General features: G+C 47.9%; 1 long non-coding RNA gene across 4 annotated transcripts in view; it reads left to right on the top strand.

Moving 5' to 3' along the window:
- The first annotated feature begins 19 nt into the window (after positions 1–19).
- The window catches only part of LOC147350567 (uncharacterized), a 62,995-nt gene continuing 44,844 nt past the window's right edge, over positions 20–18,170 (top strand). For 2 of the 4 annotated variants that reach the window (XR_015148981.1, XR_015148982.1), the window contains exons 1-2: positions 46–193; positions 819–965. This is a non-coding gene — a long non-coding RNA (uncharacterized LOC147350567). Of the gene's footprint in view, positions 194–818; positions 966–12,859; positions 13,288–18,170 lie in introns of those variants that run through there. The other 2 variants (XR_015148980.1, XR_015148979.1) reach the window with 2 other exon arrangements.

Raw genomic sequence — 18,170 nt, 5'->3', positions numbered from 1 at the left:
AGGCTCCGGGCTCGCGTCTCCAGTTTGTGGGACAGGATGGGACTTGTAGGCGTAGGCCCTAGTGATTGCTGCAGCATGGGCTGGCCTTCCTCGCCCTCACCCGGTACTGCCCCCTCGCTCTAAATCTGCGCATTCCCAGAGTACCTGATTTTAAGAATCGTCTGCTAGGCTGATTGAATGCATAGGTTAACAGGTTTGTCCCTTAGAGATTCTGATTCAGTATTTCTAGGTCGTGGCCTGGGAATCCGTGATTTTTACATGTATTCCCACGCCCTTCTTGAGCAACAAATATGATCTGGGAAATGTGGGAAGCAGTGGACTAGTCACATTTTTTAAATTCAAAAATTGTGGGTTTTATTTCCCCTTCTGATTTTAGTAGAAATACATACTTATTTTAGAAAATTGAAAAATAACAGAAAATTGTGCTGTAAAAAAGTTCCCTGATTTTGTGTGTGTGTGTATTTCCTTCCGGATAGTTTTTTTTTTTTTTTGACTTGCTTGGTCAGTTCTGTGTGACTCTTTGCAACACCCATGGACTGTGGCTTGTCAGACTCCTCTCTCCATGGAATTTTCCAGGCAAGAATACTGGAGTGGGTTGCTATTTCCTTCTCCAGGGGATCTTCCCCACTCAGGGAACAGAACTCTAATTTCCCGTGTCCCCTGCTTTGGCAGGTGGATTCTTTACTACTGAGCCACCTGGGAAGCCTATAATACTAATAAGTGAATGTTGAGTAATTGGAATATTACAGGCATGATACCAAGTACTTTATATACACTACTTCATAATCTAAAAAGCAGTTATTATCACTATTTTGCAGATCCAGAAATGGAGGCACAGAGTTTGTTACCCTGATCACCTAGCTAAAGGTGCAAGAGGAGGGGTTGAAGTCAGGTCTCCTGAATCCAAATCTTGGCGATGTTTAAGCTAAGGTGTACTACATTTTGCGAGCTAGCTGATATCAAAGGTAAGGCTTTTTTTCTAATTTTTTTTTGTAGCTACAATTCATCATTGGAACTGCCACCACTATCCTCTCTTCCTTTCAGCTTTTGCCTGTTACTGACTGAACTCTTGCGCATAACCTAGGCATTGTTATTTCCTCATCTTCCATAAGCAGTGGAGGATATGTAAATAATAAATTCTTCAATATCCTTGGCTCCTAAGAAAAGAAATAATAGAGATCTCTCTATTATGGATGCTCTCCACTCCAACATTTCCCATGTAAAAGCATTTAGCCCTTAAAATGAATACTGGGGTGTTATAGTTTATACTCAGCCTTTAACTCAAGTTCACTCTTCCTCAAAGGTTAAGTTAACAACCAACATTATCTCTTAATACTTCAGCCATCCTGGGGATTTCATAATGACTATTTCTCCTAATTGTTCCCACACTTATCACCCACTTTTAGCCCCAGGAGAGGCCTGGGTTCAGGCTGCCTGGGCCCCCAAGTTCATTCTTCTCTAAACTCTCTGATCAGTTTGGCCCCCCTCTTCTCCATTTTGACAGGCACATCTTACTCTCTTTCCTCAGGGTAAACTTTTCTGACCTTCTGACCTAATTGGTTTTATCTCACTTTTATAGACTCTCAAAGCCTCTTTCTTGTAACAATTATTATAATTGAAAGTGAATAATTTATAGGTAAATTGGCCACCTGTTCCCACAGCTAAAGTTTTAGAGCCAGGACCACAGCTTGCTGTTCATCACCATGTTTCCAGCCCATAGCTCAATACCTAGCTGAAAGTAGACGTGTACATTTTGGTCCGTTTCCTATAATCATGGGGTAAAGTCAGAGAGACAGTCTGTGTTGGGGGTGGGTGGAGGAGGGTGTCATTTGTAGCCACCACTTGCAGAAAAAGCAGGGGATGATGGATTAATCCATCATGACCAAACGGATAAGTGATCCTGGAGACTGACAGCAAATGGTTTAATCGTTTGTCAGTCTCATGAGGACCTTGTATCATATCCTAGTTGCTAGAATTCTGAACTGTGAAAACAGGTTGAATCTTATAGCTGTGACCTTGTGTCTGGAATCGCTATAAATGGGTTGTGGTGGGGTCAAGGGAATGAAGAGAAAGTAATCAAGACTTGTGCAGTTGCTAAGTCCTATTTGACTCTGTGACCTCATGGACTGCAGCACACCAGACTTCCCCGTCCTTCACTATCTCCCGGAACTTGCTCAAATTCATGTCCATTGAGTCGGTGATGCCATCCAATCATCTCATCCTCTGTCACCCCCTTCTCCTGGTTTATTACTCATCCAGAGTTGCAGTAAGTTTCCACTACACCCAAAATACAAAGACATGTAATATACAATGACTGTCACCAGGGAGCGCCATTGCTGTATTAATAATCCAGGATCTTTAGAAATTTCTACGCAGATATTGTTTTAATTTTGGCCCAGGTAGTGATCTCATTTTCAGATATCCTTTAGGAAAAAATAATCGTTGCCTCTCATTGTTACAATTGGTCTGTAGCACATTGCCTGAGCCCCGTGAATTGTACATACTAAGGACTGGAATATTTTATGTCAACGACTACAAGGCTAAACCTGGATGTCCAAAAGAGAGAGGGCAGAAACTGGAAATGAGATCCATAATTTGCCAAGGGAGATATGAAAAAGCAGCCAGGCATGAGGGCTTCTGCATCAGATGACACTGGATTGGAATCCTGGCTGCATCGCTTTGGGGTGGTGTGACTGGGAAAGTCGCGTCATGTCTCAGAGCCTTAGTTCCTCAGGGCTCTGGTGAGGATGAAGCTTCAGTTTGACATTCTAGTTAACGTAATTCCTGGTCCCCAGCCAATGTTGATAATATAATACAGTCACAAGTTTACGTTTGGGTGGGGAAGTTATTTAATTAACCAGTGTCTCCTCTACTAACTTCTAAATTACATGAAGGAAGGGTTTGTCTGTTTTATCATTGTGTCCTTAGCACCTAAATAGTGCCTGTACGTATAGGCTCTTGGTAAATATGGATGAATGAAAAAAAATAATGAGTAAATGGGAAATTTGCTCTTCTAAGTATATAATGTAATGTAATGTTAGTCGCTCAGTTGTGTCTGGCTCTTTGTGGCCCATGGACTGTATTCCTCCAGGCTCCTTTATCCATGGAATTCTCCAGGCAAAAATACTGGAGTGGGTTGCCATTCCCTTTTCCAGGAGATCTTCCCAACCCAGGGATTGAACCCTGGTCTCCTGCATTGTAGGAGGATTCTTAACCATCTTCTAAGTATCAGTTCAGTTCAGTTGCTCAGTCGTGTCCGACTCTTTGCAACCCCATGGACTGCAGCACGCCAAACTTCCCTGTCCATTACCAACTCCCGGAGCTTGCTTAAACTCATGTCCATTGAGTCGGTGATGCCATCCAACCATCTCATCCTGTCGTCCCCTTCTCCTCCCACCTTCAATCTTTCCCAGCATCAGAGTCTTTTCAGATGTGTCATTTCTTTGCATCAGGTGGCCAAAGTGTTGGAGTTTCAGCTTCAACAGCAGTCCTTCAATGAATATTCAGGACTGATTTCCTTTAGGATTGACTGGTTTGATCTCCTTGCAGGCCAAGGGACTCTCAAGAGTCTTCTTCAACACCACACTTCAAAAGCATCAATTCTTCAGCGGTCAACTTTCTTTATGGTCCAACTCTCACATCGGTACATGACTACTGAAAAAACCATAGCCTTGACTAGACGGACTTTTGTTGGCAAAGTAATGTCTCTGCTTTTGAATATGCTGTCTAGGTTGGTCATAACTTTTCTTCCAAGGAGTAAGTGTCTTTTGATTTCATGGCTTCAGTCACCATCTGCAGTGATTTTGGAGCCCCAAAATAAAGTCTGACACTGTTTCCACTGTTTCCCCATCTATTTGCCATGAAGTGATGGGACTGGATGCCATGATCTTCATTTTCCAAATGTTGAGCTTTAAGCCAACTTTTTCACTCTCCTCTTTAACTTTCTCTAGAGGCTTTTTAGTTCTTCTTCGCTTTCTGCCATAAGTGTGCTGTCATCTGCATATCTGAGGTTATTGATATTTCTCCTGGCAATCTGGATTCCAGCTTGTGCTTCATCTAGCCCGGCATTTTTCATAATGTACTCTGCATATAAGTTAAATAAGCATGGTGACAATATACAGGCTTGATGTACTCCTTTCCCAATTTGGAACCAGTCTGTTGTTCCACGTTCAGTTCTAACTGTTCCTTCTTGACCTACATACACGTTTCTTAGGAGGCAGGTCAGGTGGTCTGGTATTCCCATCTCTTTAAGAATTCTCCACAGTTTGTCCTGACGCACACAGTCAGCGGCTTTGGCGTAGTCACTGAAGCAGAACTAGATGTTTTTCTTGAACTCTCTTGCTTTTCCCATGATCCAGCAGATGTTGGCAATTTGATCTCTGGTTCCTCTGCCTTTTCTAAATCCAGCTTGAACATCTGGAAGTTCATGGTTCATGTACTGTTGAAGCCTGGCTTGGAGAATTTTGAGCATTACCTTGCTAGCATGTGAGATGAGTGCAATTGTGCGGTAGTTTGAACATTCTTTGGCATTGCCCTTCTTTGGGATTGAAATGAAAACTGACCTTTTCCAGTCCTGTGGCCACTGCTGAGTTTTCCAAATTTGCCGGCATATTGAGTGTAGCACTTTCACAGCATCATCTTTTAGGATTTGAAATAGCTCAACTGGAATTCCATCACCTCCACTAGCTTTGTTCATAGTGATGCTTCCTAAGGTCCACTTGACTTTGGACTCCAGGATGTCTGGCTCTAGGTCAGTGATCACACCATCATGATTATCTGGGTCGTGAAGATTTTTTATACAGTTCTTCTGTATATTCTTGCCACCTCTTCTTAATATCTTCTGCTTCTGTTAGGTCCCTACCATTTCTGCCCTTTATTGTGCCCATGTTTGCATGAAATATTCCCTTGATATCGCTAATTTTCTTGAAGAGATCTCTAGTCTTTCCCATTTTATTGTTTTCCTCTATTTCTTTGCACTGATCGCTGAGGAAACCTTTCTTATCTCTCCTTGCTATTCTTTAGAACTTGCATTCAGTTGGGTATCTTTCTTTTTCTCCTTTGCCTTTAGCTTCTGTTCTTTTCTCAGCTATTTGTAAGGCCTCCTCAGACAACCATTTTGCCTTTTTGTGTTTCTTTTTCTTGGGGATGGTTTTGATCACTGCCTCCTGTACAGTGTCATGAACCTCCATCCATAGCTCTTCAGGCACTCTGTCTATCAGGTCTAATCCCTTGAATCTATTTCTCACTTCCACTGTATAATCGTAAGGGATTTGATTTAGGTCATACCTGAATGGTCTAGTGGTTTTCCCTACTTTCTTCAATTTAAGTCTGAATTTTGCAATACGGAGTTCATGATCTGAGCCACAGTCAGCTCCGGGTCTTGTTTTTGCTGACTGTATAGATCTTCTCCATCTTTGGTTGCAAAGAATATAATCAGTCTGATTTTGGTGTTGACCATCTGGTGATGTCCATGTGTAGAGTCTTCTCCTGTGTTGTTGGAAGAGGGTGTTTGCTATGACCAGTGTGTTCTCTTGGCAAAACTCTTCTAAGTATAGGAATAGGCTATCCAAGATTTTTGAAACTGCCCTCCACCAAATGGCAGAATATCATCAATATACTGGCTGTGTTTACAGAGGGGTCAGGTGCAATCCAGTGAGCTTTCCATAATGAATGACTGAACTGAACTAGGAGCCTGGAGCTGAGAGCAGGCCCCAAGGTTAGAGGGAAATCTGTGGGTTGCCTTGATATCCTTCCAGTCTTTCAGGAGCATTCCAGAGTCCGGGGCTGCATTTAGACACCACGCCCAGTTGGGTTAGACAGGTTGTTGGTCCTCATTCATGTTTATGGTGTGGCCCTTTTTCTCCTTGCTTCCATATGTTCATCCAAAGAGCCTTACTAAGTCTTAGGCCATACAGATGTTCATTTTTTAATTGACAGTATACGGCGTTTCTCGAAATTTGCTGTCTGTAGTATATTGGCTACATCTGCACCAAGGGATCTCAGCTGCTTTTTGTTTATTTCTTTGTGATGTTTTCCAGAATCTCTAATGACCGACTGGATCCAAACACACACTCAGAAAACAAGGCTTTGATAAGCAGGTGTCCTCAGCACTGATCAATACTATCACTGCCTCTCCCACCAAATGTGCATCTTAGATAACATTTCAGGCTGCAATGTTTTTAGCACATTGTCATTTCAAATTCTTATTACTAAAGGCTGCTTAGTGAAAGAAGTGATCTGATATAATGTAAGAAAAGAATGGGAAGTTTGAAATCTGGGTTGAGTTTGGATTGGGAACCTCTCTTATCATGTGTGTGACCTTGAACCATCCATGAACCAGTCTGAGCCTCAGTTTGCTCATCTGTAAAATGAGAATATTAATACTTGCCATTTGTTGTTGTAAAACAGTATGTATGCGGAACCTGACACATAGTTGGCACTCAGTAGCTAATAGCTAATAATATGGCCTTGATACAACTTCCTAGTGTACTCCGTTATAGTCTGTTATGGGGCAGAAATCTTGATTAATATGTGTTTATTTTATAATTTTTTTTTAAGTATTTGTTTTTATTTGGCCACTCCAAGCCCTCACTGTAGCAGACGGGATCTTTTAGTCTCAACATGTGGAATCTAGTTCCCTGGTCAGGAGTTGAACCTTGGCCCCGTGGTTCGGAGGGTGGAGTCTTAGCAACTGGACTTCCAGGAAGTCCCAATATGTATTTTGAATTATACTTGCTACTTGCTAGTTTTGATCTTTTGATTGAGATTGATTGATTGAGAGCCTCTTAGCCAGCCCCTACACTGATGGCCTCAGGGAAGCCAGGCTCACAGTTGGGCCGTCCACGCTACTGCTGTTGGGATCTGGATCCATTCTGTCTGTCTTCTGTTTTCACACAGACAATGCTACCTGTCATTCTCCAGTGACTCCCCTGTTGATTCATTTGCTTCTAGTTGCGTACCCAGTATCCATTCCCTGTCTTATCATCCAAACCCAGTTTTCTCTTGGGCTTCAGTGTGCCCTGTTAAAGTGTCTGCCCCAGATTCCTTGGGTTGCTAAGGGTGACCATAGGTGTCAGTTCTGACCGAGGAGATAGAAGCTGAGGGTGTCTGGGAAGGCTTTGTCTTGCTGATAGAGCCTCTGCCCCGTCCTGCTGTAGTATGGAGGTGCAGCAGTCCTGAACCAAAGGGTTAGTTGGGGGCCATGTAACTGGTTCTGGCCAGTGAGCTGTAAGCAGAAGGGATTCATGTCCCTTCTGGGCTGGGATATTTAAGTACTAACATGAGACCCTCCAAGAATTCTCCTTTCACCTGTCATGATAACCAGCACAATTTGAGATAGTGGCTGATCTATCATCCTGGGCCCAAATGAGAGGTCGTGGAGTAGGGGCTCCAGTTGGCCCCTAATGGACCAGCAGGATTGAAAAGTAAACCTTGGTTGTTTTGAGCCACTGAGATTGTGGAGTTGTTTTTTACTGCAGCATAATCTAGCCCATCCTGACTGATACAAACCTGACCACGTTGCTCCGCTAAATCCAGTATTGTGGAATGACTGAACATAGAAACTAACAAACAAATGATTGGCTAAAAGCGTGAATGAATCAGCTTCCTTCTCCTGGGCCCCATCCCTTCAGATCATGTCTAGGAATGACTATAAATCCACCTAGTTCACTACGTATACCTTTATAGATGTCTTTGGTTTGTCTTTCTTCAACTTTGGTGTTCATCAAAATTCCCTGAGGACCTCATTAAAAATACAGATGCCCAGCCGTCCCTCAGATCTACAGAATCATTCCCAAGAGGTGGGTCATGGCCATTTGCATTTATAACAAGTTTCCTAAGAGATTCTGACAATGGGTCCAGATCAGGAACGTTTGCCTGTTTGGGTAGAAAATTCCGACCCCCATCAACAAGCCCAAAAGGGCGATTATTTTTTGGCATGTTGGTTTTTTAGCTTCTCTTTGTCAACCTCCCCACCTCAACCTCTACTCCCAACTCTCACCCTTGTTTCCAGCTGGCCACTTATACCTAAGTGATTACCTTTGGTTGATGGTGCCCTTGAAAATATCCTTGACATCTCCCCTCTGGCTCTTGCATCTCTTGTCTGTAAAGAGAAGCACGTTCATACCTTGAGGGAGGTCATCAATAGTGGTTCCTGAGAATGGAAGTGGGTACCAAGGGTACAGAGGGGTGCAGGTAACTGCTCAAGTCAGCCGTGGGGATGTCCCACAAGAGGTGACATTCAAGCAGAGTCCTCATGAGTGTGGTGGGTGTTGCCCTTCTTTATGGAAGTGCCTTTGAACACGTTCGTTCATTTGGGCCACCCCGCCTGTGAGTCTCTGTTGGGTGGGGAGACCTCTTCTACCTGGCAGCCCAGAGACTTATTTCCCCACTTCCTAAGCGTATGGTTTCCACTCCAGCTATCAGAGGCCACTGTGGTGCTTGGTGCAGCAGGTGGCAGGTGAAGAAAGCATGTTCCCTGCCAGAAGGTGGTGTCCTGCTTTCAGAGGGCCGTGGTGGGGGCCCCACAGGGGTGTCCAGTATCTGTACAGTCCATGTCAGAGGCACCTGATGCTGTTCCGACCCAGCACTGGGGCGGTGGCATCTCCGTGGAATGTCCAGTGCTGTGATTTTAGGGGCGACTCCTGTCCACATCATCTCGAGGCTTGGATCTCTGGCCCTCCCAGGGATTCCAGGAGCCATTCGTATTCCTTTTTTTGGGGGGTGGGGGGTGCTGTGCTGAGTCTTCGTTGTGCAGGACTTTCTCTAGTTGTGGCCAGCAGGGGCTACTCTCTACTGTGGTGTGTGGGCTTCTCTTCGCATGGCTTCTCTTGCTGCTGAGCACAGGCTCCAGGGCACACGGGCTTCAGTACTCGTGGATCCTGGGCTCTAGAGCACAGGCTCTATAGTTGTGGCACACAGACTCAGTTGCCCTGTGGCGTGTGGGATCTTCCCGGATCAGGAATTGAAACCCCTTGTCTCCTGCATCGGCAGGCATAGTCTTTACCACTGAGCCATCAGGGAAGCCCCACCCCATATTCTTTACTGCATAACTTTACTGATTAAACCAGCCAGAGTTCATGTATGTTGCAACTAAAGGACCTTTCCTGGATAAGTACATAGAGAGGAGAGAGGATCAGAGCCCCAGGCAGAAGGTTCTAGCTTGAGCAGAGGCCCAGGATCTTGAAGAGCATTGGATGTATTCTGCAGAGGGATGCCAGTCCCGTGGGGTTGCAGAGCATGTATTTGGGGTAGAGTGGGGACCAGCAGGAGATGAGGTGGATGAAATAAGCTGGGAGCTCAAATGCTACCATTTCAGGAATTAAATTTGACCTTGGAGTGGAAACAGTGGGCTTTAAATAGGACAGAAGGAGTACCAGATGGAAAATTGACAAAGATTTCTCTGGGGCAACATGGGGTATGATTGGACCTGGTGAGACTTGGGGCAGGGAGACGGATGAGGAAGCGGCAAGAAGTATCTCACGTGGTGGATGCTGGCTAGGGCGTCCCTGCCCCTTGAGATCTGGCTCAGACTGCTCATTCCTTCCTTGTCACTGCCCACCCCGCCCTCTGCCCACCACCACTATCCTAGACCCTGCAGAAGGCCAAGCCTGACCCCACGACACAATTTCTGCAACCTCTCCATGGTCACCGCTGCATCAGAGCTCCAGCCTCTACTGTGTTCATTTTAGTTTATGGATTTTCTTGTGAAATGCAGCACCTTGATTCCTTAGACGACTTAGATTCTTAGATGACTTTATATGTCCTGAGGGATTCATGGTCAGCTGTTTCTCCCCATGGGCACACCAGCCTCTGTCCCAGCTCATCACCTTCTCTCTTCCCTTACTCGCTCCATCTCATCTTCACTCCGTGCCTCGTGGTTTGCCTGTGAAATGCCGGATACTCCTGCCTGACAGGTTGCCCCACAGATGATGCCTCTCAAGCCCTCTCTTCCAAACCCAGTTCCAGGCCCATGAAAGAGGCCATCCGAACATGAGGTCACACTTTTAACAAGCCCCATGCTCCTTCAAAGACAGGAGTGATTAACAGTTACTTTTCTGCCTCTACGATAGCTTTGCACAGTTGAATTTTGCTTTTATCAATAGTAATTATAAACCACAAAATAACAGAAATTCATCTGTCTCATGGAAAAGTCTGGAGGAAGACCGACAGGGCAGCTCCATGACCTTTAGCCTCCCAGGCTCCTCTGCCATCGTGAAAGCTCTGACCCAGGTGGGCTGCTTAAGTCACCAGGCCCTAGAGCGCTGTGGAGCAGGTTGGGAAGTGTAGCTGGACCTCTGGTACAACCCCTGGTTAAAAACTGCTGTACGTATTCTTAAGGAAGAAGCGGCAAGTGTGTGTTGGGAGGAACTAGTGGTTTCTGCTGTGTCCATGAAACCCACTTGTCTCAGAAGTTCCACCTGCACTTTTTCCAGGACTGGATCTTGAAAGAAGCTTAAATGTTTAGTCTGTGGATCACGGGGCACAATGGTCCCAATAGTTGCTCTCACTCCTTTGGAAGTGTCAGCTTTGCAGCTTTAGGAAGGGCTGGGGTGCAAGGCCGCTCAGGAGTCAGCAGACGCTGCTCACAGTGCCCCACTCCCTGCTTTCCTGGGGCTCAGTCTGGCAGGCACCTCTCTGCAGCTGAAACAGAATGGGGCCCAAGAGGCCTGTGAACACACCAGAAATCTCAGCTCTTGTTGTTCACAGAGGGTTTATTTCCAGAGGGATCCTGGGGCTACCGAGAAGTGCTTTTCTTTCTGGGGAGACAGTGCAGCCGCTGAAGAGCCGGTGGGTGAGGACAACATTGCCTTCCTGCCTAAGCTCCAGGAGCCTGGGTCCGCTCCTGGCACTGGCTTCTCCAAGCCTGTTCAGGACTTCATTGGTGGGCTGTGTGCTGAGCATTTGCTGCTGCCACATGCTGCTAATATTTGAGTGGACTGCTTCCTGGGATCACACTTCAAAGTGGGGGTTTTCTCCATTTTTAGGGGTGCTAGAGAAATGTACAGGTCCCAGTGGCTCAACCCAAAATGAAACCCAGGTCTCCTGCCTCCATTCCAGTGCCATTTTCTTCTATTCCCTCCCGAGGAAGGCTCTGATTGGCAGGTTCCATTTAGTGGGCTGTGGACATCACCAGGTATTCTCAGCTCTCTGCCTTCTAGGCCCAAGGCAGTATTGTACATGTTGGCCCCAAGGCAGGACCATGTGACTAGTTCCAGCCAATGAGCCAGGAGTAGAGTGATGTCACTTCTGGACTAAACTCTGTAATAACTGCTCCAGATCTCTCTCTCTGGCAATGATGGTAGATGCTCCATTAGCCTGGGCTCTGGGTGACCTAGAGCAGAGCCCTCAGCTGACCCTTGATGGAGCAGTAGAGTGATCAAGAAATAAGTCTTTGGTGTTTTAAAGTCATTCAGATTTAGGATTTTTTTGTTGTTACCTGGCCTGACCTGACTTTACCTGCACACTTACCATCTGCTTGGTCACTTGGCATTTCAATACCCTTCCTATTTTGGGGGTAACCTCCACCCTCTAAGATTTGTTGGGCAGCAGAGCCTTCCTATAGAAGGTGGAAGTGCCCAGTACACACTTTCCCGGCTCCCCTTGCAGCTCAGGTGCAGACACGTGGCCAAGGTTAGCAGAGACAGCACCGGTGGTGGCGCCACAGACTCTGTGTAGCAGCTGCAGTGGTGACGTTGCTGGGCTGGTTTTGTTGCAAGAGTTTGAGCTGTGATTCTGGCTGTGTGACTTCCCTTTATTCCTGCCTACCTTCTAAGCCTCGTTCTCCACCCTTCCTGTCTCATCTGTGAGCTGCTCAGCATCCTTTTAATAAATTTGCTTTCAGTTTAAATCACCCATACTTCATTTATGTTGCTTGCAACTAAGAGCCCTGGACGGATACAACCAAATAGAGGGCAGTGTGGGGTGGCACAGGAGCCAGGACCTGGAAGGAAGGATCTGGCAAAATGTGCCTGACTTTTCTCCCTTGCACAAATTGCTTCTCTGGGAGCAACTTTTGTCTGTCTTAGGCCAGAGCAAACCAAAGTGCTGGCTAGGAGCTCTGGTTAGACTTGGTCAGCCTTTTGGGCATGTGAACCTCACTTTTCTTATCTGTAAAAGGGCAAATGATAGGACCTCACTTATAGGGTAGTTGTGAGGCATGTATTTGAAAGACAATATATTTGAGGAAGTTCTGGGAACCATAAAACAAAACCCCAGTGCAAGTTCACAACGTTATTCTTCTGTGTTAACTTGCCCAAATATATCCAGCTGGGGAGTCTTGGATGGCACGACAGGTTAAATGAAACCCATTCTTCCTGATGCCACCGTTCTGTCACTCACCTCTCGGGAGGTCACAGACCAGTCCTTAAGATTCAGACCCATCTGAGATTCTGCTCAGGAGACCAGAGACCTCAGACTGGAGGGGATGAAAAGATTCCTGGTGGGCTTGGTAAAGGCAGAGAAGCACAGAGGTGAGAAAGGATATTAGGCCTTGTTCTATTCAATCCTCTCCATTTTGAGAGTCCAGAGAGAGAGGGAGAGCCTCCAGCCCACGGCCACTCAGCAGCTCTGTGGCTGAGCTTGAGGTTGGGATGCAGATCTTTTCATTTTGACAGCGTGCCTTCATCTGGACATACATGTGTGCTATCATCCAAGAATGCAGAGAACACAGGAATATGACAACTCTTCCTCAAATTAACAACCCCCACTTCCTAGCAACCTGTGACCGACTGGTCCTCATCCCCCCATAGAGAAGGATCTCCAGAGCACTGTTTCTGTTTTTTCTTTCTTAGCCCTCTAAACACTTTATTGAGGAAGGCTGAAAACTGCTGAATCGATTTTTTTTTTTTAATTAGCACAGAATCTGAATCAAAGAAATTTGGAAGAAGAGAACTTTCTCATCCAAGTGGCTGCCGGCGCCCCCACCCCAGCTCAAGCGCTCCCTTGTTCTCGCCTGCTCTGCCCCAGATTCATGGGCCGCGCTCGGGATCGTTGGCAGTTTCCTCTGCACTGTCCTGACAACCTCCGGCCATGAAACTGAAAAGCTAGTTAGCGAATCTCGCTCCTACCGGCTTTGTCCTTGCCAGGGATTCAACAGAGAAATGTGGAAGAGGGAGCCTCCCCGCGCCTGCAGCAGGCTGAAATGCCACCAGAATGACAATGGGCTGGGGTGTGGGAGGAGGGGAGCGTGTGCAGCGTGCCAGGAATGAATGAATGAATGAGAGGGAGTGAGAGAGAGCGAGAGAGAGCGAACTTGGGGCTTCAAATTAAAAAATTCCAGGGTCTCAACAGAGGTGCTGGTGTCTGTACTCTAAGGCTTGCTACCGAATGCTGAGCTGGGCACTTTTCCCTAGGCGGGTGCCCTCTGGCCCTCTGCCAAGGTACAGAGCTTGGGGCTGCAGAGGGGGGAAGTAGGACTTTGGGGGCGGAAATGGCTCCAAACTGGGGCAAGGCCTGGGAGGCCAGCCTACCCAGTCAGCTTACTGTCTGGCCAAACTCCCCCCTCCCATCCCCCTACCACCTCAAGGGTCTCCGCTGAATTTAGACATTAGTACTCACTCCACATACCCTCCCCACCCCACTAGAGGAATTTTAAGAAATCCACAAAAACCAGAGGAATTTTGATTACCCTTAATTAAGGAAAAGCTTTCCAGAAGACCACGTGATGGGTGACTCCCTGTGACATGGGTGTCCCGCAGCTGCAGGAGGGTGGGGCAGCCTGGTGGCTCTGTGTCCTCTGCCCTGGGCCCTGGGACTCACACAGAGCAAGGTCCTGGTGGATGTTTGTAGGAATGGCTTCGTTCAAAGAGCTCTTGTTCCTGCCTCATCCCCTCCCTAGACTTGGGGACTGACGTAGGGGTGTGTGGGGAAGCGGGAGAGTGAGGTGTCTGAGCAGTGGGCCTCCAGGGCCAGGCTGAGTGGGGTCTCTGACTTGATAGCCAAGAGACCTTGAGCCAGTTGCTTAACATCCTCAAGTGTGTCTGCTTATCCCTGATGTGGGAATCACCATGGTGACCATGCACAGGGAGGCTGTGAATTAAACAAAGACCTCCATGTCTGCTTGCCGGGTAGTCAGCGTTCAATAAAAATAACTAGGCATAAACCCAGAGCCCATCCTGACATAGGGAGACTCTTCTCAAGAGCTTCCACCTCATCATCCACAGATCCTGGGACTGGTCTTGTTACTGGACCGGCCTGGCATTGGCGGGACCTTGGGAAGCTGGGCAGGTCCTTTGTGTTTTAACTGAGCATGTGCATTCACTCAGTCAGCCTCTCTGTTCTTGTTCAGTCGCTCAGTTGTGTCCGACTCTTTGCGACCCCATCGACTGCAGCACGCCAGGCATCTCTGTCCTTCACTATCTCCCTGAGTTTGCTCAAACTCATGTCCATTGAGTCGGTGATGCCATCCACCCATCTCGTCCTTTGTCATCCCCTCCTGCCTTCAGCCTTTCCCAGCATCTCATTTGTTCGCAGAGACTGTTTCCCGGTCTCTTATCTGTTCACGCAAGTATTTATCGAGTGCCTTCCACACGCCGTCTTGTGCTGGGGTTTGAGCTAAAAGAGCAAGTGAAAGGGCCCCTGATCTCAGTTCTTGAAGCTCACAAGCCAGCAAGAAACAAACAACGTCAAAGTCAGAATCATCTGCGGCCCAGATCAGTAGGTGATCAGGGAAGGCTTCTCTTGGGGGCAATGTTTGAGCCTAGATCTAAATAGCAATAAAGAGCAGCCACCTCCTGAGGGAAGGGCAACCTGGGAAGGAAGCAGTAGTTTGGAGGCTTGGAGGTGGGCCAGGACTGGTTAGGGGGTGCTTGTGGCTGGGGCTGATGGAGGTGGGACAAGACTGGTTAGGGGGCGCTTGTGGCTGAGGCTGATGGAGCACCAGGACTGCGGCGGGAAGGAGCAGATGCGTTCTGGGAAGCCACGAGAGAGCCTATTTCATAGGAAGGCAGCCTGGAGGACTGGGGTTGGGCCCAGAGTCCAGCATGTGGTAGGAGCGGGGTGCTTCTGCCAGTGCCTCCGGCCCCGCTTTGCCCTGCACCTGCTGTAAGTGCATTGAAGGACAGATCATTCAGAATCGAGGTATAGTCCCATCATTATTATGCATGGCCTGCTTTCTCCAAGGGCGTCTCCCCGAACTTGGGGTCACCCCTGGGCCCGGTTGAGGGGGAGTGGATATGCCCTCCCACCTGTCACCAGCCTCTCCTGCTGTTCTCTGTGTGGGGCGCACACGCTGGTGCTGACTCCCAGGGGTGCAGGCAGTTCTGCCGGAATTGGAGACGCCCTTCCCCAGCTGGGTCCTGACTGAGGCAGGTGTCAGGTAAGCTCCAGGGTGGGCCTGTTGTCCAGGCCTGCAGCCTGAGATCACCCCCATGATCAGTCTCCCTTGGTCCCAGCTGCACAAACAGAGGACCTGCAGCCACCCTGAATGTTGGATCTGGGGTCCCAACGCTGTGTGGGCATCGCCAGCCGATTCACAAAGGGCTGCCTGCTGGGGTCAGGCAGCCAAAGACCCTCTGGTGGAACGGAGCCTGAGGCTCTTCTGTTGAAAGGAGCTAAGAGACGTGTAACCCAGCCCCATTCGTTCAGTCATTCATTCAACACATGTTTGTTAAGCACCTACCATATACCAGGCATTGTATTAATGCCAAGTTATATACTAGACCCAGGGAACTATGGTGAAGAGCAGACCAGCGCTTCTGGTCCTCATGGCTGTCAGTACTTTTAAGCAGGTGAAGACACACAAAACAAGGAAACCTAACAAATACATAAATTGGAACATAATATATGTGAGAGAAAACACGAGAGCAAGACATACAGCATATGGGACAGACCCAGTTTGGTCAAAATGGTCCAGGTGCGAAGGCTCAGGTAAGTCACAGTCCCATATAAATGGGATTTATATAAATATAAATCCCCAGAATGCCCGTATCATCTCTGAGGCTCATTACTAATAATACTGCCCAAAAGAATAAATATGAAAACCATGTAGAGAAAATCTGAAACGTGGCCAATATTGAGATTAGTTGCAAATCCTGATGTTAATGAAAGTGGTGAAATCTGACAGTCGCTGGCTGTGTTTATAAACTCAGAGATAGGAACAGGTGACATGTTTGTGGAGCATCTCCAGTGTTAGGCTATGTGGTGGGGGGTCCGGGGGTCCCCAGGATGTTAAATGTTAGCTAGAAGTAAAGTATTCCTGCCTGCACCCAGCCTGGAGCACCTCTCAGGGGCTGTCTGTGTGTGCCACGTGAGGCGTGGCAGGGCTGCAAATTCCCAGCTGTCTGTTTTGTTTTGCTTCAAGATCTGACCTTGTTGCCAGATTTCTGTCGAGATTAACTTACAGAGTCCCAGATGTAGTTCATTCTATGGCAGGTTAGGTTTCCACAGTCGATGAAGTTAGTTATATCTACATCTCGGTGAAGCAGGCACAGAAGGGGAGGTTTGAATGGCAAAAAAAAAATCTCATTTTAGATTGGGAAAAATAGAATTCATGCTTGAGAAAAGAGTGCTATTTCTGTCTCCAGTCTGATTTTACACCCATTTCAGTTTAAAGCTGTGTCCCATTCCAGATCAAAACCTTCCTCTCCCCCTCCTCTCACTCATCTCCTCTCCCTCCTCCCAGCCATCTCCTCCCCCTCCTTTTACTCATCTTCTCCCCCTCCACCTCCTCCCACTCATCTCCTCCTCCCACTCATCTCCTCCTCCCACTCATCTCCTCTGCCTCCTCCCACTCATCTCCTCCCCTCCTCCCACTCATCTTCTCCCCCTCCACCTCCTCCCCCTCATCTCCTCCTCCCACTCATCTCCTCTGCCTCCTCCCACTCATCTCCTCCCCTTCTCCCACTCATCTCTCCCTCCCCCTCCTCCCTCCTCATCTCCTCCCCCTCCTCCCACTCATCTCCTCCCTTCCTCCCAGTCATCTCCTCCCCCTCCTCCCACTCATCTCTTCCTCCTCCTCCCACTCATCTCCTCCCCCTCCCCCTCCTCTCACTCATCTCCTCCCCTCCTCCCACTCATCTCCTCCCTTCCTCCCAGTCATCTCCTCCCCCTCCTCCCACTCATCTCCTCCCTCTCCTCTCACTCATCGCCTCCCCTTCCTCCCACTCATCTCCTCCCCCTCCTCCCACTCATCTCCTCTCCCTCCTCCCACTCATCTCCTCCCCCTCCTCCCACTCATCTCCTCCCTTCCTCCCACTCATCTCCTCCCTTCCTCCCACTCATCCCCTCCCCCTCCTCCCACTCATCTCCTCCCTCTCCTTCCACTCATCTCCTCCCCCTCCTCCCACTCATCCGCTCCCCCCTCCCCCTCCTCCCACTCATCTCCTCCCCTCCTCCACTCATCTCCTCCCTTCCTCCTACTCATCTCCCCCTCCTGCTCCTCCCTCCTCATCTCCTCCCCTCTCCACCCTTGTCTTTTTGCCTTTCCTCCCACCTCCTCTCCCCTACCTCCTTCTCCCACTCTTCCCTGTCCTCAGTCCATTTGCTTGACTTTGATTGGGGACGTAGTAGCAATCAGGAGATTTAATGTTAGAGGGAAATCCGATAACCTTGGAGCCGCTGACGCAATTTATAGGAGTTCCTCTGTTTTTATCTGTAAAATGGGAATGGTTCAATACCACATATATTTGAGCCTATATTTGTTTATTCTAGTCTTCTAGGCTCTGTGAGATATAAGAAAAGGAACGAATGGGACTGTACCCTCCCTCTTAATAACTTCCTATCTCAACGGGAACCTCCCATCTGATGGGGACTTTCTATCTCAGGACACTCGAGACAGACTACAGTATGTACATAATTGAAAAACAGATTGAGAGGCACAGACAAAAATTGCTCATGGAGACTGGGCTCACTGTGGGCTGGAGGAAGGCTCTGCAGGCAGTGTGCTGCTTTAACTGAGTCCTGAAGTTTGGAAAGATCCAGAGTCAGAGGGCTAGACATCCTGGTTCTGATGGAAGGAATGGTCTGTCACAGGACCAGCTTGTCTGTCCCCAGATTCCCTGCTCCTGCACCACGGGACTTGCCTTCTTGTGTCTCTGCCTGTCTCCCCTGCGCAGCAGCCCCCTGCCCCCACATCTTTTTGGTATTGGGCTTTTCCTCTCCCTTCTCCACACACTGACAAGGAGCACACCTGTTAGTCGTGCCCATTCAGTCTGGGAAAGGTTCCCTTGTCT

This window comes from Bos grunniens, chromosome 20 (assembly GCF_055505025.1).
Source record: "Bos grunniens cultivar Pamir isolate PY7600 chromosome 20, Bosgru_T2T1.0, whole genome shotgun sequence".
NCBI classification, from domain to species: domain Eukaryota; kingdom Metazoa; phylum Chordata; class Mammalia; order Artiodactyla; family Bovidae; genus Bos; species Bos grunniens.
Note: the sequence above shows the minus strand (reverse complement) of the source record. Positions and strands in the feature narration are given on the sequence as shown.